Here is a 19,727-nt window from a genome sequence, read left to right on the forward strand (position 1 = left end):
ATTAATGCTTCTTAAACACACAGACAGACACTCTCAAAGACAGACACACTAACTAACAGAAACACTCACTGACAGACACACTCACTGATACACACTCTCACTGACAGACACACTGACATACACTCTCAATGACATACACACAATCTCACTGATTTGAAACACTCACTGACATACACACTCACTGATACACACTCTCACTGACAGACACACTGACATACACTCTCAATGACAGATACACAATCTCACTGATTTAAAACACTCACTGACAGACACAATCCCCCCTGCCTACTCCCTGGTATATATGGGCCTCCTGTGACAGACCATCGACCCGCTCCTCACAGCACCCTCTATCCTTTGGCGCAGGTGATAATGAAAAAAAAAAGTTAACTAATAAAAAAATGTGTGCATTCCCTCAAAAAGGTGTGTGCACATGAACAGTGCTTACAACCCCTGTACCCATCACAGAGGGAGAGAATGCATGTTGGAGCCGTGACAGCTGGCCCCTGCTACTCCTAAAACAAAATAATTACTCTTAGCAAGGTGAATGTATTGCAGGTGGACTCCTAATGTAAGGAAACTTCACATGGTCCTGGTCTGGTAACATGAAAATATATTTGTCTGGCCACCAGCTGAGGCTCCTGGTACTTCATACTCCTGGCACTTCATCTTTCGGATGATACTAATCAACTCTGACCCCAAACAAGTGCAAATCAACCTTTTCAATCTGAGTTTGTGCCACAGGACAAAGTGGCTACTTGCAGCATTATCCATAATTACATTCACATACAGAAACATATATAATTTTTTTATGTAAGGAAAGGTGAGCCAACAGGAAATAAACATGTAAGCACCTTAACGGCAAATCATATATTTATTACCTGTTATGTATTAAATTTATATATGTGTGTATGTGTATATATATTTATAGTTTGTATATTGTATTTTTTGTAATATTGTACCCTATTGTATCAATGCAATGTTTTGTGGACCCAGGACATACTTGAAAACGAGAGAAATCTCAACGGATCTATCTTGGTAAAATGTTTTATAAATAAATAAATAAAATCCAGGCCTGGTCTCATTGTTGCAAGAGGAAACATTTCCCATGATCAAAGCTGTGGTATAGGAACACCAATTCACTCACTGGAAACCCATTCATCAGTGTAGAATAGTATACTCATGGATGATGGGAGTTCTAGTCTAACAGCTGTCGGATGCTGCTAAATTTAAACATCCTTGGTCTACGTGCATTATACTGTTTGTATTCACAACTCTTACACAAGCAGTATAAACATTTGTCTATGTGTGATCACGTATATCTAATTATCTATCCACTTATTACACTCAAAGGGAAAAGCAAACAATACCCATCCATCCATTAGCTATACAGTATGTAATTAACCAGGTGTTAAAAACAATCAGACATGTGTAACACTAATCACTTTACCAATATCTGAGATCTCTAGTTTCCTTCAATGCTCTGACTCTGCACTTCTCACCAGCAGTGACAGAGTCAAAATTCTGCCTCCGTATTCACAATCACTAATAACAGTTTTGTTTTTCCATCTCTCAAAATAAATGACTTTTGTTGCTGTCTCCTGGCTGCTTTGCCTGGATTTATCCCAAGGGAAAAAGAGCTTTGCCCTCAATCGGATACTGTACACAAGCACTTGACCTTAAGTAAGCTAAAGTCCCCAGCCAGAGTCTGTGCAGATACTGATTGCCTCATTTAAAATGGACCAATTGCACAGTGTACAGAACACGCTGGGAATAATAGAAGAAATAGCGAGGGTGTTAGGCAATTTGGGACAGGTGGCGTTCCTAAGTAAGTAATCATCAAGACTAAACTTTAAGTGTAAGGAAATGTACTTGCAGAGTTGTGTCTACTGATAGACTGGGATACTGATACGTCAGACTCAATGCCTAAGCCGTCATCCTGTGACTAAATTTTGGCACTGCAAGATTTGTGGTACATTTCCATCGAAGTCCATCCATAAAATAACTCTCCCCTTTACATCCTCAGTACTCCCTGCTGTAAATGGGGGAGTAATCACGAAATTGTAGAGAAATAAAAACCAAACTGCAACATTTTTGCAGAGTATGCAATTCTCCAACCTGTTTATAATCACAGAGAAAAAAAACACATACACGAAAATATATGACAATGGCATACCTTTTGTTTAAAAAATAGTAGCATAGCAGTTATTTGAACTGAAATAAAAGAGTGGTACAAAAAGGGAATACTTGTTTTATTGGGGTACAACACCCCTCTCCCAAACTAGTTTGTAAATAAGGAACGATTTCCCAGTCTCCAATATGTGATCTGTGATCCTCACTTATTCCAATGCATCCCTGTTCTACCAAAAGTCCTTAATAGGTGGATAATGGCTCATAATAGGCCAGAAGAATATAGGGATTTATTCATAATTAAGCACGTTTTGTCCTAGAAATGAACTTCGTGAGAGGCATAAAATGTAAAGTAAAATAACCTTACTTTGTAAAATCCCTCCTCAGGGGGAAGTTTTTAATGAAAGCGCACAACTACATCAATAAACGAATGTAATGTTAGACCAAAATAAATAAATATATATTTTAAAATCCTATATGCTTTCAATTTTTTTTAGGAGTGACATTGTTATGGCCTGGCACAAAAAAATACATGACATTCATTAAAGGGACACTATTGCACTTAGTGCTGCAATGTAAACATTGCAGTTTCAGAGAAACTTCAATGTTTACATTGCAGCACTAAGTCTGCCTCCAGTGGCCGTCTTCTAGTCAGCCACTGGAGGCGCTTCCTGCATCCAAACGGACCTTTGGTCTGGTAATTGACACTGGATGCCCTCAGGCTCTGAATGAGGACACCCAACATCAGATTTTTCCCCGTAGGAGAGCATGGATTCAATGCTTTCCTTTGGGGAGGTCTAAGGTGCGTGTGGCATTTGGCACTCATGAGCCATAGCTCCCACTTGTCGCGGGTCGTCGGTAGAGGCTGAGCTGTGACCCAGCACCCAGGCACATTGGCGCTGGGATCAGGTAAGTAAATAAAGGTTTTTTTTTAACACTTAATTTACCACGGTGGGGAAGGAGCAGGAGGGGGGAGGAATACAGCTTTGTATTACTGGCAGTTATAGTATCCCTTTAATTAGTGTGTCTGGCACTCATGAGCCATAGCTCCCACTTGTCGCGGGTCGTCGGAAGAGGCTGAGCTGTGACCCAGCACCCAGGCACATTGGCGCTGGGATCAGGTAAGTAAATAAAGGTTTTTTTTTAACACTTAATTTACCACGGTGGGGAAGGAGCAGGAGGGGGGAGGAATACAGCTTTGTATTACTGGCAGTTATAGTATCCCTTTAATTAGTGTGTCTGGACCCATTTCTCTTCTAATTGTTGTGTCCTGGAACCTCTGTTCAGGAATAGTTTGGGGCATAATAGTACACGCTTCTTCTGAGCCAGGGCCTTTCTCTGCAGGCTGATTAATGGTGGATTGAAGAACTTTGTAAATGGCAAACACAACATGTATGGGAGGCCAATGGGTATTACAGCAAGGCAGGAACAGGCCTAAGGCCCAAGTCGGCAACTAGACATAAGACACAAAGACACTGGGCCAAGCTAAATAGCAAAAGCAAAATTTCATGAGGGGCACCTTGTAATATTTAGGAACAGTGTGTGATGTCACACCTCGCTATTTGGCTTCAATAAAATGTTAATAACCTTGAGCATAAACAAGGCTGTGCCAGAAATCAGAGTAAAGAGATGATGCCAGGAACGTTGGAAAGTGAGCTATAAACTGCTAGGGAAGTATGACACATAGGTCATAAATAATTATGAATTGATTATTCAGCAACAATAGGTATTTGGTCAAGGTTAACATTTGAAATAATGAAAGGGGGCGAAAATTCTCCATATGGGGTCCTGTCCATTTTTTATTTTAACCATATCCCCTCCAATTCAGTCACTCCTATCATATGGACTTGTTTTAAATTGTTCCCCAATTCTATCTACTCAGGTTCACCTTTTATCGTCCATTATCCTTCCATTTTTGCTCCCTCTCTCTCTCTGGCTCCCATGTTCGTATCTGTTTTCACACTCATATGTCCACAATTTGATGATCAAGACCAATGGGCAATACACGTATGAAGCTCATAGATCTAGACAAGATAGTTCTACTTTAATCTGAGTTTATTACACCTCAATATATTAAGCCATTCAATAGAATACCTATATGGTATGTTTTAATGCTATTTTTAATTAAAGGAATCTATAGTTCAAGACAGAAAGAACTCCACTGGGAAGAGCATTTTGAGACAAATAAAAAACATGTTGCCTTAGCAAAAATTCCAATTCTCAGTAGTACTTAATTTGCTGTTCAGCTGTTGCCACTGTATCACTAGATAAACTAACTAGAAGAGCAAAGGGTCTACAGATGGTGAGAACAGAACAATTTAAACGTAATGGGATATCTGAAAGGTTACAAAATGATGCTTAATAATAGCTTAAATGGAAAGAAAATAGTTCAGAGTAGGAACAGTAGGATGGATCTGGTGGGATAAAGGGCCTGGGAAGTGTTCTTTTATATTGGATATGATCCATATGAAGGACCTTTCACCCTGGGGTGTTAAGCGAAGCATTCCCAAGCAGCACAACATGCATAGATCAAGGCTTGTTTACAACTTTGCCAGGATGTAAAATATATACAAAATACTGCAAACTGACAATAACTAAGACCTATTCGCATGAGCTCACTGTAATATCTAAAAATGGTGTGGACAAGATGATAAATAATAGATACTTATAACGAGTTTAATATTTTGCAGGCAGTGATCTTGCTTTCTCGGACAGTACAGTTACAAACTGATTTCATGCATTTTTGTATGGCTCTGCTAAAGAACTTAGGTGCATAACTCTTTTCTAGTGATGAACCGTACTGTTCGCTGGCGAATAGTTCCTGGCAAACATAGCGTGTTCGCGTTCGCCACGGTGGGCGAACACATGCGCGGTTCGATCCGCCCCCTATTCGTCATCATTGAGGAAACTTTGACCCTGTGCCTCACGGTCAGCAGACACATTCCAGCAAATCAGCAGCAGACCCTCCCTTCCAGACCCTCCTACCTCCTGTACAGCATCCATTTTAAATTCATTCTGAAGCTGCATTCTTAGAAAGAGGAGGGAAAGTGTAGCTGCTGCTGATTAGATAGGGAAATTGATAGCTAGGCAAGGGTATTCAGTGTCCACTACAGTCCTGAAGGACTCATCTGATCTCTGCTGTAAGAACAGCACCCCAAAAAGCCATTTTTAGGGCTAGAACATCAGTCTGTTTTTTTTTCCTGTGTAATCTAATTGCAGTTGCCTGCCTGCCAGCTTCTGTGTCAGGCTCACAGTGGATACTTAAATAGGAAAGCAATATATTGAATCCCGTCGTCCCTGATCCACAAACTGTTGGATTAGAGACTTGGGTAAAGGGTCAGGGTGGTGATACCAGTTCCACCTAACTGTGGGCTTGAACCCTAATATTTACATAAGAATTGCAGAGAGATGTACAGATTGGATAACTCCCCTTTAAAAAGAAAAAAGGGGGAAAGCTCCCAATCAACCTGGTGTTTAACCCCTTAAGGACACATGGCATGTGTGACATGTCATGATTCCCTTTTATTCCAGAAGTTTGGTCCTTAAGGGGTTAAAAAAGAACACTAATTAATGCAGACATATACCTTTAGATATGTCCAAAAAGGAAAAAGGTATCTCTGGGGAAAAGCATATAAATATTGGAAACACTAGATAGACATGTATCCAAACATAAACAGTGATACACTGTAAATTTATTAAACAAACTGTAGAGAGGATACAATGTGTCAGTGTCCAAAGAATGCTTAATCTTGAAAAGACCCAAGTGGATATATCTCAATACCCAAATAACAATTGCGGCAAATTAAATGCTAAAATATGAAATGTATTGCAGTTGAGTAATCCAAAGAGGAAAGAAAAAGTAAATGTGATACCTTTGAATCTTATAGAAGTTGGACAGGTGGAGCAGTGGAAGCAGTATAGCATAGTATAAGGAAGGACACAGACTGTCCGTTATTCAGTAGCTTTAAAGTTGCTTATTACATACTTAGGAGTGATAGGATAAAATATATATAGTGGTATGATTAATGAGATAACGGACGAAATTTCCTAGTAATCCACTATTCTAAACTCCTATAAGCTCCCCCCAACACCTTCATGGGTGTTCTATCCTTGTTAGATCGCTATGCTCTGTCCCCTTGAACTGCTATCACTAAACTAGTCCAGCTTCTGAAGAAAAGTACACAGACATTTAAGCTAACGAAAATAGGAAAAAATAAACAAATAAACAAGTGTCAATAAAGGATTCCCTCGTGCATCGTGATGTGCTTAGTGAGTGAGGGAGATCCAAAAGAAAAACCCGACGCGCGTTTCAGAGTACAAGACTCCTTCGTCAGGGGCTGAGTGGATACTGTGCCCACTTGCCTAGTGCCACCACTCATATCTGGTGTCACAATAGCTTAAGCTTGACATTTAAAAATAAATTATTTTTTTCACTGTAATAGATAGAATAGCAGTTAGTTGTCTGCAAGTGTCTGGGTGTCAGGCCTTCAGCATGTACTCTGCCAACCTCCGCCAGTGTACTTTGCCACTCATATCTGGTGTCTCTATAGCGTGCCTTTACAAAGAAAAAAAGTTTTTCACTGTAAGCTAATAGCAGTTAGTTGTCTGCAAGCATCTGGGTGTCAGGCCTTCAGCGTGTGCTCTGCCAACCTCTGCAAGTGTACTTTGCCACTCATATCTGGTGTCTCTATAGCGTGCCTTTAAAAAGAAAAAAGTTTTTAACTGTAAGCTAATAGCAGTCAGTGTCCTTAAAGCGGGTGTCAGGCCTTCAGCGTGTGCTCTGCCAACCTCTGCAAGTGTACTTTGTCACTCATATCTGGTGTCTCTATAGCGTGCCTTTACAAAGAAAAAAAGTTTTTCACTGTAAGCTAATAGCAGTTAGTTGTCTGCAAGCGTCTGGGTGTCAGGCCTTCAGCGTGCGCTCTGCCAACCTCTGCAAGTGTACTTTGCCACTCATATCTGGTGTCTCTATAGCGTCCCATTAAAAAGAAAAATAGTTTTTCATTGTAAGCTAATAGCAGTCAGTGTCCTTAAAGCGGGTGTCAGGCCTTCAGCGTGTGCTCTGCCAACCTCTGCAAGTGCACTTTGCCACTCATATCTGGTGTCACTATAGCGTGCCTTTAAAAAGAAAAAACGTTTTTCACTGTAAGCTAATAGCAGTTAGTTGTCTGCAAGCGTCTGGGTGTCAGGCCTTCAGCGTGTGCTCTGCCAACCTCTGCAAGTGTACTTTGCCACTCATATCTGGTGTCTCTATAGCGTGCCATTAAAAAGAAAAAAAGTTTTTCACTGTAAGCTAATAGCAGTCAGTGTCCTTAAAGCGGGTGTCAGGCCTTCAGCGTGTGCTCTGCCAACCTCTGCAAGTGCACTTTGCCACTCATATCTGGTGTCACTATAGCGTGCCTTTAAAAAGAAAAAAGTTTTTCACTGTAAGCTAATAGCAGTTAGTTGTCTGCAAGCGTCTGGGTGTCAGGCCTTCAGCGTGTGCTCTGCCAACCTCTGCAAGTGTACTTTGCCACTCATATCTGGTGTCTCTATAGCGTGCCTTTACAAAGAAAAAAGTTTTTCACTGTAAGCTAATAGCAGTCAGTGTCCTTAAAGCGGGTGTCAGGCCTTCAGCGTGTGCTCTGCCAACCTCTGCAAGTGCGCTTTGCCACTCATATCTGGTGTCACTATAGCGTGCCTTTAAAAAGAAAAAAGTTTTTCACTGTAAGCTAATAGCAGTCAGTGTCCTTAAAGCGGGTGTCAGGCCTTCAGCGTGTACTCTGCCAACCTCTGCAAGTGCACAGTGCCACTCATATCTGGTGTCACAATAGCATTGATTTAAAAACAAAAAATGTTTTTTCACTGTTATAGATTGAATAGCAGTTAGTTGTCTTCAAGCGGGTGTGTCAGGCCTACAGCGTGTACTCTGCCATCCTCTGCCACTGCACAGTGCCACTCATATCTGGTTTCACAATAGCGTGCATTTAAAAACAAAAAACTTTTTTCACTGTTATAGATTGAATAGCAGTTAGTTGTCTTCAAGCGGGTGTGACAGGCCTACAGCGTGTACTCTGCCAACCTCTGCCACTGCACAGTGCCACTCATATCTGGTCTGACAGTAGCTTGCATGCATAGTACCACTAATACAAAAAAAAATGACAGGCAGGGGCAGGCCACCCCGCAGGGGCCATCGTGGTCGTGGTGCTGTTATTCCCTTTGGCCCTAGAATAATGCCCAGTTTTCAGAGGCCACGTACCCACTTAAATTTAATTGTGTTAGACATTTTTAATGCGGGCCTGCAGACAGGTATTGAAGCTGTGCTGTCAGCAGGGGGCGCGACGGCGACTGGGTAGGAAGTAGGTCATCATCATAATGGTGGGAGTCTTGGCCAGCAAAGTACAGTGGAAGAAGGTGCCGAGAAGTTGTAGCCTGCTGAGAGCTGATGGCGGGGGCAGACTGCTCCAGCCTCTTGGATTATCTCATAATAGAGCTGTCTGTTGGGGAAGCATTCCAATAGCTGACAGGGTGATATGTTTGCTAGCATTTGGTGTGTAAAATAAATAAAGCTGTGGCTGTTGCCCTTACCCAACAAACCTAGGTGTCACGTGTGTTATTGGGCAACGGGATGTTGGGGGTCAGCAGTCATGACAATGCATCATGAAAGCTATAGTGTTAAAATGTTTGGGGATCTACCTTTTGAGGAACCTCTACAATTGAGCAACTCATTCCGCTGCAGACAAGCCACTAGACAGTGCCATTTATGGCAAAACAACCAAAATATGTTTTATCTCCTCTTTCAGAGCATTCTCCCCTGCTTGTCAGTAACTTTGAAAGAGATATTGATAAAAAAAATCAAAACAGCCAGACAATGTCAAACTACTGAGCCCTAAAATGTTCAGTGGGCTCTCATACAACCTTTATTGTACTGATGTGTTTTCTTGGACACCTGTTTGAATTATTTATTGGGTACCTACTTGATTATTTGCTTATCCTTGACTAAAGAGTTACGGTATATATAAAATAAAATGTCTCGGTGTGTTTTATGTCCTGTTTTGCCAACTGTTTGTCACTTAACACAATTCACTATCCAGACAGCAGACTCCATATGTGTGTATGTGTATTATCACTTTTGTGAAAACAGCTGCAGATGCAGTTTTGGTAGTAGAATTATTGCTTAATTTGTGTTATTTTATATATTTTATATATTATTTCTATATTTGGTTTCAACCTATATGTATACAGTCCCATTTATAAATATATTGAGATATAATTTAAAAAAAAAATGAATATATAAAGATTAAAAAAAAAATCACATTTTCAAATGAATTTGCAAATTGTGCTGCATTATATAGAATTAGTGTAATGGTTTAATAAATACATTTTAGAGCAGAAAGTTATAAGAGCAGACCACTCAAGTTCACCCATTCTGTATTAATAAGTGTACATTATATTTATGACTATGGCATATGTGAGATCTCATTTTTTTCGTATACTTTGTGAGATCTCGTTTTTTACATATACTTAATTTAAATCTATTTCCTTTCCAAATTTGATAAAAGGATTATTATAATAAAGAACTGATTTAATTGCCTGTTAAAGCAGCCACTGTATGACTGCAGTCTGTTTACAGAGCCTTTACACTTGTCTTATAAATCTCTGTTGGAGGTGTACATTGAGTATGTTGCACTTGGGATTTCTTTGTTGGCACCTGTTTCATCCTCGAATTTTAAAATGTAATGGTGTTAAGTGCAGGCTCCTTGTTTTTTCTCAAATAATTTTTAAGTGGTTTAAAGAAAACAAACTGAGATTTATCTAGCATCCAAATCCTACCCACTCTAATTGTCATTAATTGACCATCTAAAATATTTGCACATAGAAGGGTGAGATTCTAGTGCACTGATTTGCTATGGCCTTCTCAAAATACATCAACCATAACATATATTAAAGCCACTGACTTAAAACAAAGTCCATTATTTGTACATTGTGCCAGAGTATATGGAAAGTGTGTGGTTCTGATTGTACTTTGTAATTCTTAGCATCCTCATTTTCCCCACTGCTGGTTCTTTTGCACATCTTTGAAATGTTTCTCCCTCTTCTGTTCCCCCACTTTTACCTCCCACCCCAATATATCACAAACTACTCTCTGCCCCCCTATTCTCCTCAGTTGTGTGACCCACTACATATGCCTCTATTTTCCCTTTCTTCTCTATTTATGTTTATTTTCCAGGACATACTTGAAAACGAGAGAAATCTCAATGTATCTTTCCTGGTAAAATATTTTATAAATAAATAAATACATTTCCATTACTTTTGTCTCTCTAGTTCTCAATCTTTTTGTGTGTCCCCTATGTGACATTTTAGTTTCTACCTCCTAGTGTCTTTCTTCATCCTCCATCCTCCTCTAATATCCATCTCTCCATCCTCTATCACCAATGTATGTCTCTAAGCCCCCATCCACCTGTATGTGTCTCTGTAGCTGCCTTTGTCTTTCTTTTAACCCAAAACCACTTTGTTTGTCTTTCCACCACTTCACATTCCAGTTTTCTGACCCTCCACTTCAACCATGGTATTGTAGCCTGGCTTAGCATGATGGAGGCAGAGGCTCTACTTTGGTATCTCAGTGGATTTTTTTAGAATTTAGCATCTAAAGTAAGTCGATAGAGAGGGAATATGATGTGACACCATCCTACTAGGCCACACTACAGTTCAGTGAGGGTATAGTTGGGAGAGACCTACTGGCGGTCACTCATGGTGGACCTGTGTCTCCACCCTTAGTACACCACTGTATACTTATATTATAACCAGCATTCTGGTAAGATAAAACTGCACATATGAATAGCTGTGCATGCTTCTCCCCACTCCAAACATTTTTAGTCATGTATTTTCGGATCCCTATATGCATTATTTGAGGAAAGCAAAGATAAGTATGTTTTTAAAAACAAAAAAATCTATATATTTTGATTGCGATTTTCAAAGCACAATGCATAGACCAGGGGTCGTCAACCTTCGGCACTCCAGATTTCATGGACTACATCTCCCTTGATGCCCTGGCAGCATTATGGGTGTAAAAGCATTATGGGAGATGTAGTCCACAATATATTGAGTGTCAACGATAGCCTACCACTGGTAAAGACTGGGTTTATTTAGTAGATGACTATTATTTGCGTGCATTAAGACAGAATACCTTTCGCAGCACAGGCTGATCTCAAAAGTCTACTTTATTACATTTTGCTAACTAGTCAAAATATTTTTTTAAATCCTTTTATTTCAAATAAATATATTTAATCACATTACCCTTACTATGACAAGGCGCTGTACATGCTAATGTGCAGATTTGCTATCTTAAACTGTGATTTTGGCAAAAGATTTAAAAGTGGAGCAATCACCATGGAGACCAACTAAATATTACCTTTGACTACTCCACTTTTAGAACTTTTCCCCCAAATTGTTCTTTATTCATAACATCCATTACTGTTTTATTAGATACGTATGATAAAGTTATCAAAAGAAACTTGCCCTGCCTGACACCAGGATTATGCTTGTTACATAATACTGTTCTAAAGATAATTTTTTCCAGACATACAGAGGATGTAACTCACTTAAACAAGTCAAACAATTTAATATTGTAAATGCCTAATGAGGGAAAAAAGAACAAAACTTCTTAATTCCCAATACCTCTTCATTTGCCAACAACTCTGGTATTAAAAGCTGATGGTAGATTCTTACACCCAGTTTGAAGGTATCACCAGGTATTCAGAGACAGCACACTCCCACTGTAAAGTGACCCTGGTTTGTAACACAGGTTACAGGGTACTGTCAAAAAATTAAGATGAAGCAGCAAATAAAGCACAACACTTACCCCAGGATGCTTTTTAACTTGCTTTGATATTGCTGAAAGTATCCACCACATTTTGTTTAAATGTGTTCCTTTCCTATTTTTCCGTCCTCTGTATGCAACAGGTCCTAGTTTGTGAGTTGAGAGATATTTAAAGAAGAGGAAAGGGAGTACACAGGATATTCTCACGCTGCCCCTTTTAAACACCCCTTCCTCACTCCCTAACATAATTTTGTGTGATATGCCTGAAGGGGACATAATGAGATTATGTGTACACTGCCTCTGTGATATGGTCCTTTTTTTCATTAGCTTAGCATATCTTGATCTCATTCTATCAATTCTCACAAGTAATTCACTTTTGAAGTTTCTATTGCCAATATTCATCAAATGATGTTATTTTATCTCACGTGAGATCATCTAATTTAAGATACACAATTGTGTGATTTAAGTATGGAATATCAAAGTATGTTAATAAACTCAAAACAACAAACAAAAGCATCAACAGATGTTTGCATTTAATAAATCAGTCGTATAAAGAGGAATGAGATATTTGATGTGTACCATAAAATACGACAATTTGATGAATGCATTGTGTATCACTTTCTATCATAAACAGAAATTGGGCTCTGATTTGTGCACCAGAATTGCTACATTTATTTGCAATAACTAAATAATAATAAAAAAAAAAAAAAAATCACAGCCAGTTTTGCAATTCTCACATGTTCCAGTTCTTCATATGCAGGTTGGTTTAAAACTAAGTCAGCCATTAATTAATTGGTATAAAAACTGTAGCATGTCATTGATTTATCACTTCCAAATCATAAATTAATGTCCATAAAACAGATCAGATAAGTCATATTCAAGGAGAGATTCAGTTAAGGTTTAATGTAACCATCGATTCCCCGGACTTCATAAACGAAAAAAATAAAATGCAATATCTAATAACTAAGAAAGAGAGATATATTAATACCCTCCACCACTAATACGCCAAGTGTAAAAGAAATGGAAGATGGAGAGAAAGCATATAGCTTATATGTTATACAGTAATGGGAAAAATAAAGTATGCCCTCTTTGAATTCTGAGGTTTTACACATCAGGACATAATAACAATCATCTGTTCCTTAGCAGATCTGAAAATTAGGTAAAAAGAACCTCAGATGAACGACAACACATGACATATTACACTGTGATAGATTTATTTTATAAAAATTAATCCAAAATGGAGAAGCCATTTGTGGAAAAACTGATGAATAGTGACTAGAACAGCTTACAGATTCTAAAGCTCTGCACTGGCCATTCCAAGAGAATTGGAGCCTGATGGGAACCCTGGTAAGAGACCCGAAGGATTATAATGCTTGGAGTAACTGTAAAGGGATCCCAAACTAAACAGTTGTCTGGAGATCACTTTATGGTTGAAAACTGCAGACTATTCAATATGTTCCTCTCAATATTGAAGGACCCCCATTTCACATTTTGCTAAAAAAAAGTCAAGAATTGAAAAAAATGCAATCCCAGTGGCAAGCTGAGGATAAGTGTTAATAACAATAATAATTTATTAAAAGCAACTTTTTCTTACTGTGTCAGTCAATACAATAAAACAAACGTGTCAAGGTTTTCCAAAATCTGAGCAATGTCATCTAAAATATGCAGATCTGTGGTGGAAGACGATATCGATATCATTATAATCCTTTTGCTTCTGAGTATTAGCACAAAAATACAGTATAAGGGGGGCCGGAGCCAAGAACCCAAGCTGAGCAGACAGGATCCGAGAAAGCTCTGTGCAATTGGGGATATTTCAATTCTTTTCACGGCTCAAAGACCCAACTTACTGGCCCTGACGGTCTTTTCTAAAGTCGGGGAATTGAGATAGGCCGCAAAAACAAAAAGCTGAAGCCATATAACCCGCGATCATGACTGCACGTAGGGGATTTTCTCTGCCAAACACACGGCTGGGTCCAAGATTGTCACGGTCTTACCTTGAGTGGAGTCTGAAGTGCAGAGGTGTTTGCTCACCCTTGCAGATAAACACAATCGGTAAGAAGCTACCTGGGGTGTGAATCTGTGCACAGGGGCTTGGCAGGTACAATAACTGGGTATGAGGAAAACAGACAAGGGCAAATCCAGGAGAGTAGTCAGACAAGGTTCCAAAGGTCAGGGCAGGGAGCAAAAAGGCAATAACGAAGTACTAGAAGCATGGGTCACAAGCCAGTCTTAAGCAACAGGAACAGGATACAGAATACAATGGACTGACACTGCTGTCAGGGAGAGGCAGTGTTATATAGCTGGAAACCGAGCAGTCAATTTGCAATATGCCACAGGTGGACTTAAAGAGACAGGTAGTAATCAAAGGAGTAGTCCAACCCCCTAGTGCTGCAGACAAGGCCAGGTAAACCGGGCTAGAACCGTAAGTTCAGAAGTGTCTCAGAGACAGGAGAGCATACAGAAGGATACAGAAGGACCCATGATCAATTACCCTGTAAGGCTCCTGTGGGGTGGCCACATCTAGCCGTCTGGATGGCATGGAGAGAAACGTGACAAAGATGGCCACCTACCCTGAGGCCTACAGTTGGAGTAATCCTCTACAGCTAAAGGGTTACTCCAAGCATTATAAGGCCTACTCGGAGTAATCCAAAGATTTTTCTCTAGATGAGGATGCGGAAGAGCTTCCCGTTACGCGGTCTCCGGACCCAGCACCTGTGAACCCCTGACTCCACTCCGGTGACCACAACGGTCCAGAAGACACTACTGGCTGAACTCCAGGCCACTATTCTGTTGGATACATGCCTTGTATTGTAGCCCATTCCAGCCTTGTCTAGGTCTACAATATTGTCCCTGACATCCTTGGACAGCTCTTTGGTCTTGGCCATGGTGGAGAGTTTGGAACCTGATTAATTGATTGCTTCTGTGCACAGGTGTCGTTTATAGAGGTTACAAGCTGAGATTAGGAGTACTCCCTTTAAGAGTTACCTGTATTAAAGAGTTACCTTTATAAAAGACACCTGGGAGCCAGAAATCATGCTGATTGATAGGGGATCAAATACTTATTTCACACATTGACATGCAAATCAATTTATAACTTTTTTGACATGCGTGTTTCTGGATTTTTTTTGTTTTGTTATTCTGTCTCTCACTTTTTAAATACACCTACCATTAAAATTATAGACTGATCATGTCTTTGTCACCGGGCAGACGTTCAAAATTAGCAGGAGATCAAATACTTTTTTCCCCTCATTGTACCTTACCTTATATACTCTGTTTTCGCTTTTAATCTCCAATATTTATCATCATTGCAGGGGTGTCAAATATAAGGCCTGATCGGGTCTTCTAAGTACTTTTATCTGGTCTGCTATGAACCAGTACTATGGGAATGGTGCATATCATTGCCTGGGAGATCAGAGGAAATTAAACCACTCAGTTATTTCTGATTCTTTGAACTATATGGCTTCATGATGGAAAATTCTGATCGGGTTATTCACTAAACTCTGAATTGTAGTAAATGTAAAACTGAGAGGCAAAATCTTGAAAAAAAATCACCAGCTTTGACATAGTCAAAACCTGGCTAGTATATGTTTGGGCTAAAACATACAAAGTAGTCTTGCAGGGGCAATGATACGTTCCAAAAACATCTGGAGCCCAGAATAAAACTTGATGACCCTTACACTGACAGAGATGTGGAGATATGACTTATCCTGTTATGTCCTCTCCCCTCACCCCCATCCACCATATTAACAGCATGCTGCTGATGCTCTCCATCATCTCAATGAAAGCAAAGCCAGAAACAAGCACATGCTGCACAGCCAGCTATTCAAGGTGAACCCACCTTGCCACTTAACAAATAGATGGTGTTCAGCAAACTTCTGTTCTCCAGCACCAAACAGTCACCTGGGGGGGCACTATGCTACTAATCTTTGTTTTTATAATAGATGGCTGCTTTAGAAATTAAGGCAACCACAACCCCTCTCCCCCCCACCACTAACTGTAGAGATATGGGGCTTAATGTCTATGGGGGCCTGGCTAACAGATTCAAACATAAAGGGGGAGTTATAGAGACAAATGTAAAGGGAAGCAAATAGACATGCTTTGACAGATATGAGAAAAGTCTACGAAGAAAAGACAAACATAAAACAAAGAGTGTTATGAAGACAAATGGAGAATGGGTTGAAAGAGACAGACATAAAAAGGGGACTGAAAGAGACATACATACCATGGAAATAAGGGAGACACATGGAGAGGGAGGCAGAAGAAGGATGGGTTATAAAATACACAGAGAGGAGTTGAGAGTGAAAGAGGAAAACGATGGGGCTATGAAATTGAGATTAGGAACTAGTGTGAGTTTTGTCTCCAATGTGGCTTATCAAAAGGTTTTAGTTCCTCTTTTTCTAGCTTAAATTTCAACTATTGTTTGTCTAGTTGAATTGTGGAATTCATTGGAACCATATCTGCCAACAGATACTGGCCTGTTCTGTCTAATTATTACTGTAGTTAGGCATTCGTTGAGTATTTTCATCAAGCAGTTTGGGATTTTTAGCTGTTCGATTGCATTTGCACAGGCTGCAATCCGGTCCACATTCTCTGTAATTTAGAATCTATATTGCAAAATCTGGGTAAACAATGTCTGGATTTCTACAGACGGTCCTGGATTACTTTTGCTAACCCAGACTGGGTACATTAGTGAATAAAGACTTGTGGTTTGGTTTTTTGGTCAATAATTTTTTTTTAAATTGATATATTTTTTCTTTTAAACCTCGTCTGTATTTCTTCCTATCTCTTGTTGTTTTATTTATTCTTCCGTCCTTTACAGACTTTGCTTGTCACCAGCTCTCATTGCTAACAGTACTTTTACATAAACTGGGCCTGGCAGCAGCAACCAGCGTGCGCAATTCAAGACTTGTGTTATCAGTGCACAGGAGACTGCGACTTGCATTTGTCATAGATTAAATTGCTGAAGCACACGATGTGGGCTAGTACATGTGCATTTAAAAATAACCCTTTTCTCCTTTTGCTTGTAAAGAAAAATCACAATTTGTAGCAATTTCACTGTCTTTTGACCAAAGAAAAAGTTACCTGTGCTCTCTCCTAAATCCCTATGTATATTTAAACAAATCAAGGTAATTTAGTTACTCCAATGACCATTGGAGGGAATGCCCACCTGCCAACGTCAAGGCAGACGGGAGTAAGCGTATTTTTGTATTTGTATTCATGTTTTGTATCACACTGCTTTGTTACAATGCTGCTGCCCATCCCTTGTGTTCCCTATTACAGGTTAAGAAGTATATAAGGGTGTAAATAAAAAATACCCCTCTCTGTCTCATTAGAGATATCTTTGCCAGAAGCTCAAAGAAACAAGGTGAAAGGTCAGTGTAGGACCCGCCTGGGGGGAGTCTGCCTTGACGTTGGCAGGCTGGCATTCCCTCCAATGGCCATTGGAGTAACTAAATGACCTCCATTTGTTTAACTATACATAGGTATTTAGGAGAGAGAGCGCAAGTAACTTTTTCTTTGGTTTTTACTGTATGTATTGGGGCTGATGTGTACTGTGGTTGTTGCTGCCGCTCAGGAGTGATGGGAGTGAGCGCAGGACTTATCTTTTTGTATTTGTGTATACTTTTTTGAGATTTTTTTTGGGGGGAGGGCATAATATTTATTTGAAATACGGTATTAAGAAGAATTCTTATATAAATATACAAATATGTCTGTCATCATAAAATGTGATAAATGAATATGAGAATTTAAACATTTATGCCAAAATAACCGAACTGGTGATAATTTCCAAACAGCTTGACCAGCCCTGTTACCTAGGTCACGTTTTTGACATTTAGTTAAATTTCACCACAATGCACTATTTAGTGAATGCACCTCTAGTGCTACATTTAACAAGGATAAGGGCATCCAGACCATGGGATATTATGAAGTAGCTAATTTAATTCCACTGTCCACACCCAAAGCACTGTCAATATTCTCTAAAAATACAATCAATATTCTAAACCTCTCATCCTAAGTGTGTGCAAAATCTAGTTTGTCGACGCAGAAGAAAAATATATTTATTTTTAAACACATTGATAAAACTTGCTTTAAATGGTATTAGCAGAAAACAATGTTTGTGAAATGAGCCTGCAGTAATATTCCCTGGTCAATACAGAACAAGAAGCGTGTTTTCTCCAGGGAGACAAAGCAGTAATCCAGTTACCAAAAAACGCTGATCTCAGCTTATTTTGTACCCTAGAAATGAAAAATGACTTGATGAAAATATAACGTTATGGCAAAAAAAAAAAAAAATATGACTGAAAATAATGTCACATTTCATATTAACCCTTTTTATGCTTTTTGTAGTACACACAGTAAAAGGCGATGAAAGGCAATGATGAATGAATTAAATAAACCTTGGATGCATTATACTCTTTCTGATATGATTATTGTGTGTCCACAGATGATTCTAAAAGGGTGAAGGTCAAGCGCACGTAGTTTCAAGGCCAATGTGACAGGATACATTCCAAACACACTCTGAAATGGAGTGATACAGTGCTTTCCAAATCCAAAAAACATTAACATGCATTCAACAATTAGCATTTTATCAGGAAGATGGAGCTTTGAGAATTTGCTCACTTGCTCTGGTGACCATTTGATGTTATGAAACACACAGCTTTTTTCAGTATTGGTACAAGGAAGGAATTAATCAAAAATAAGGAGGCAGCAACTTTAAATGATGCCGCTCTGCAGTATTCATTCTACAGATAACTAGATGCCCAAATATTTTACGCTTTCACTTTGTCAAAGTCTACTGAGAACATCAAGCACAAGCTTCAAAGTGTACATTATTCGGTCAGCAAGATATCCCCTTTTTTATACTTTTAATATGAATCTAGCTGCTCTTTTTTGATGATGTGTTTTTAGTATTTCATAAAACTATAGATAAATAGACAAGCTCCATGTACTTGGGTGCGGATTAAGGTGAGCAGAATTATATTTAATTAATTTTTCCTGCAGGAGCATTGCTTGCATTGCAATAGAGGTTCTTAAAACTTGGGTTGGAGTCAAGGATTGGAAACCGACTCGTTTTACCTGGGTCCTCACTGTCTACAAAAAATTATTGTAAACTGTAGGGATGACTTCCCCAATACACTGGAGAACACTCTGACACTAGGAAAAGTGTAGTGACAGTGATTTGCAGAATCCATTTTTTACATACATACTAATACCACCTATTTAGAGTTCTAACTCTCTGTGTTGGGGTTTGATACCATGAAATCACAACAGAGCCATGGACACTGCAGGTCCTCAGTTAGCATCTCATGAAGCTCTCAGAGGATCTGCACCATAGAATGGACCAGTTTACCCAAGCATTACTAATGCTGCTCAATTTGCAACCTGAAGGGAAAACCACTCCAGTAGTTCCTACCGCTACTGCTGGTTTAGAGACGTCTAACACAAATAATTATTCTTCTAACAGGACAGCCACTATGCGTTATAGAGGAGATCCATCTGCTGGTTGTGGTTTTCTCAGTCAGGTCAGCTCTTTACTCATGCCTATCATATGGACAGAACCAAAGTTTGATTTATTATTAACCAACTCTTATCTGGGCAAATTAATTATGGGAAAATAATACACTCTTGCTGTATTGCTACACTGACTTTGTTGCTGCCTTTAAAAGAGTTTTTGATGTCCCCAGTCAAAGAGCCAATGCTGCCAAATCCTTGCTTAGATTAAGACTGGATACCCATTTGTTTGACTTGCATTCTGAAAATTGGCCTCTGACGTACAATTGAACAACCAAGCATTCATTGA

The 19,727-nt window shown here is 39.3% G+C and overlaps 1 long non-coding RNA gene across 1 annotated transcript in view; it reads right to left on the minus strand.

Moving 5' to 3' along the window:
- Window positions 1-12,070, minus strand: part of LOC134596433 (uncharacterized) — a 51,298-nt gene extending 39,228 nt beyond the window's left edge. The window contains exon 1 of the long non-coding RNA XR_010090334.1: window positions 11,969-12,070. This is a non-coding gene — a long non-coding RNA (uncharacterized LOC134596433). The remainder of the gene's footprint in view (window positions 1-11,968) is intronic.
- Window positions 12,071-19,727: the final 7,657 nt, after the last annotated feature.

This window comes from Pelobates fuscus, chromosome 1 (assembly GCF_036172605.1).
Source record: "Pelobates fuscus isolate aPelFus1 chromosome 1, aPelFus1.pri, whole genome shotgun sequence".
Classification (NCBI taxonomy): Eukaryota; Metazoa; Chordata; class Amphibia; order Anura; family Pelobatidae; genus Pelobates; species Pelobates fuscus.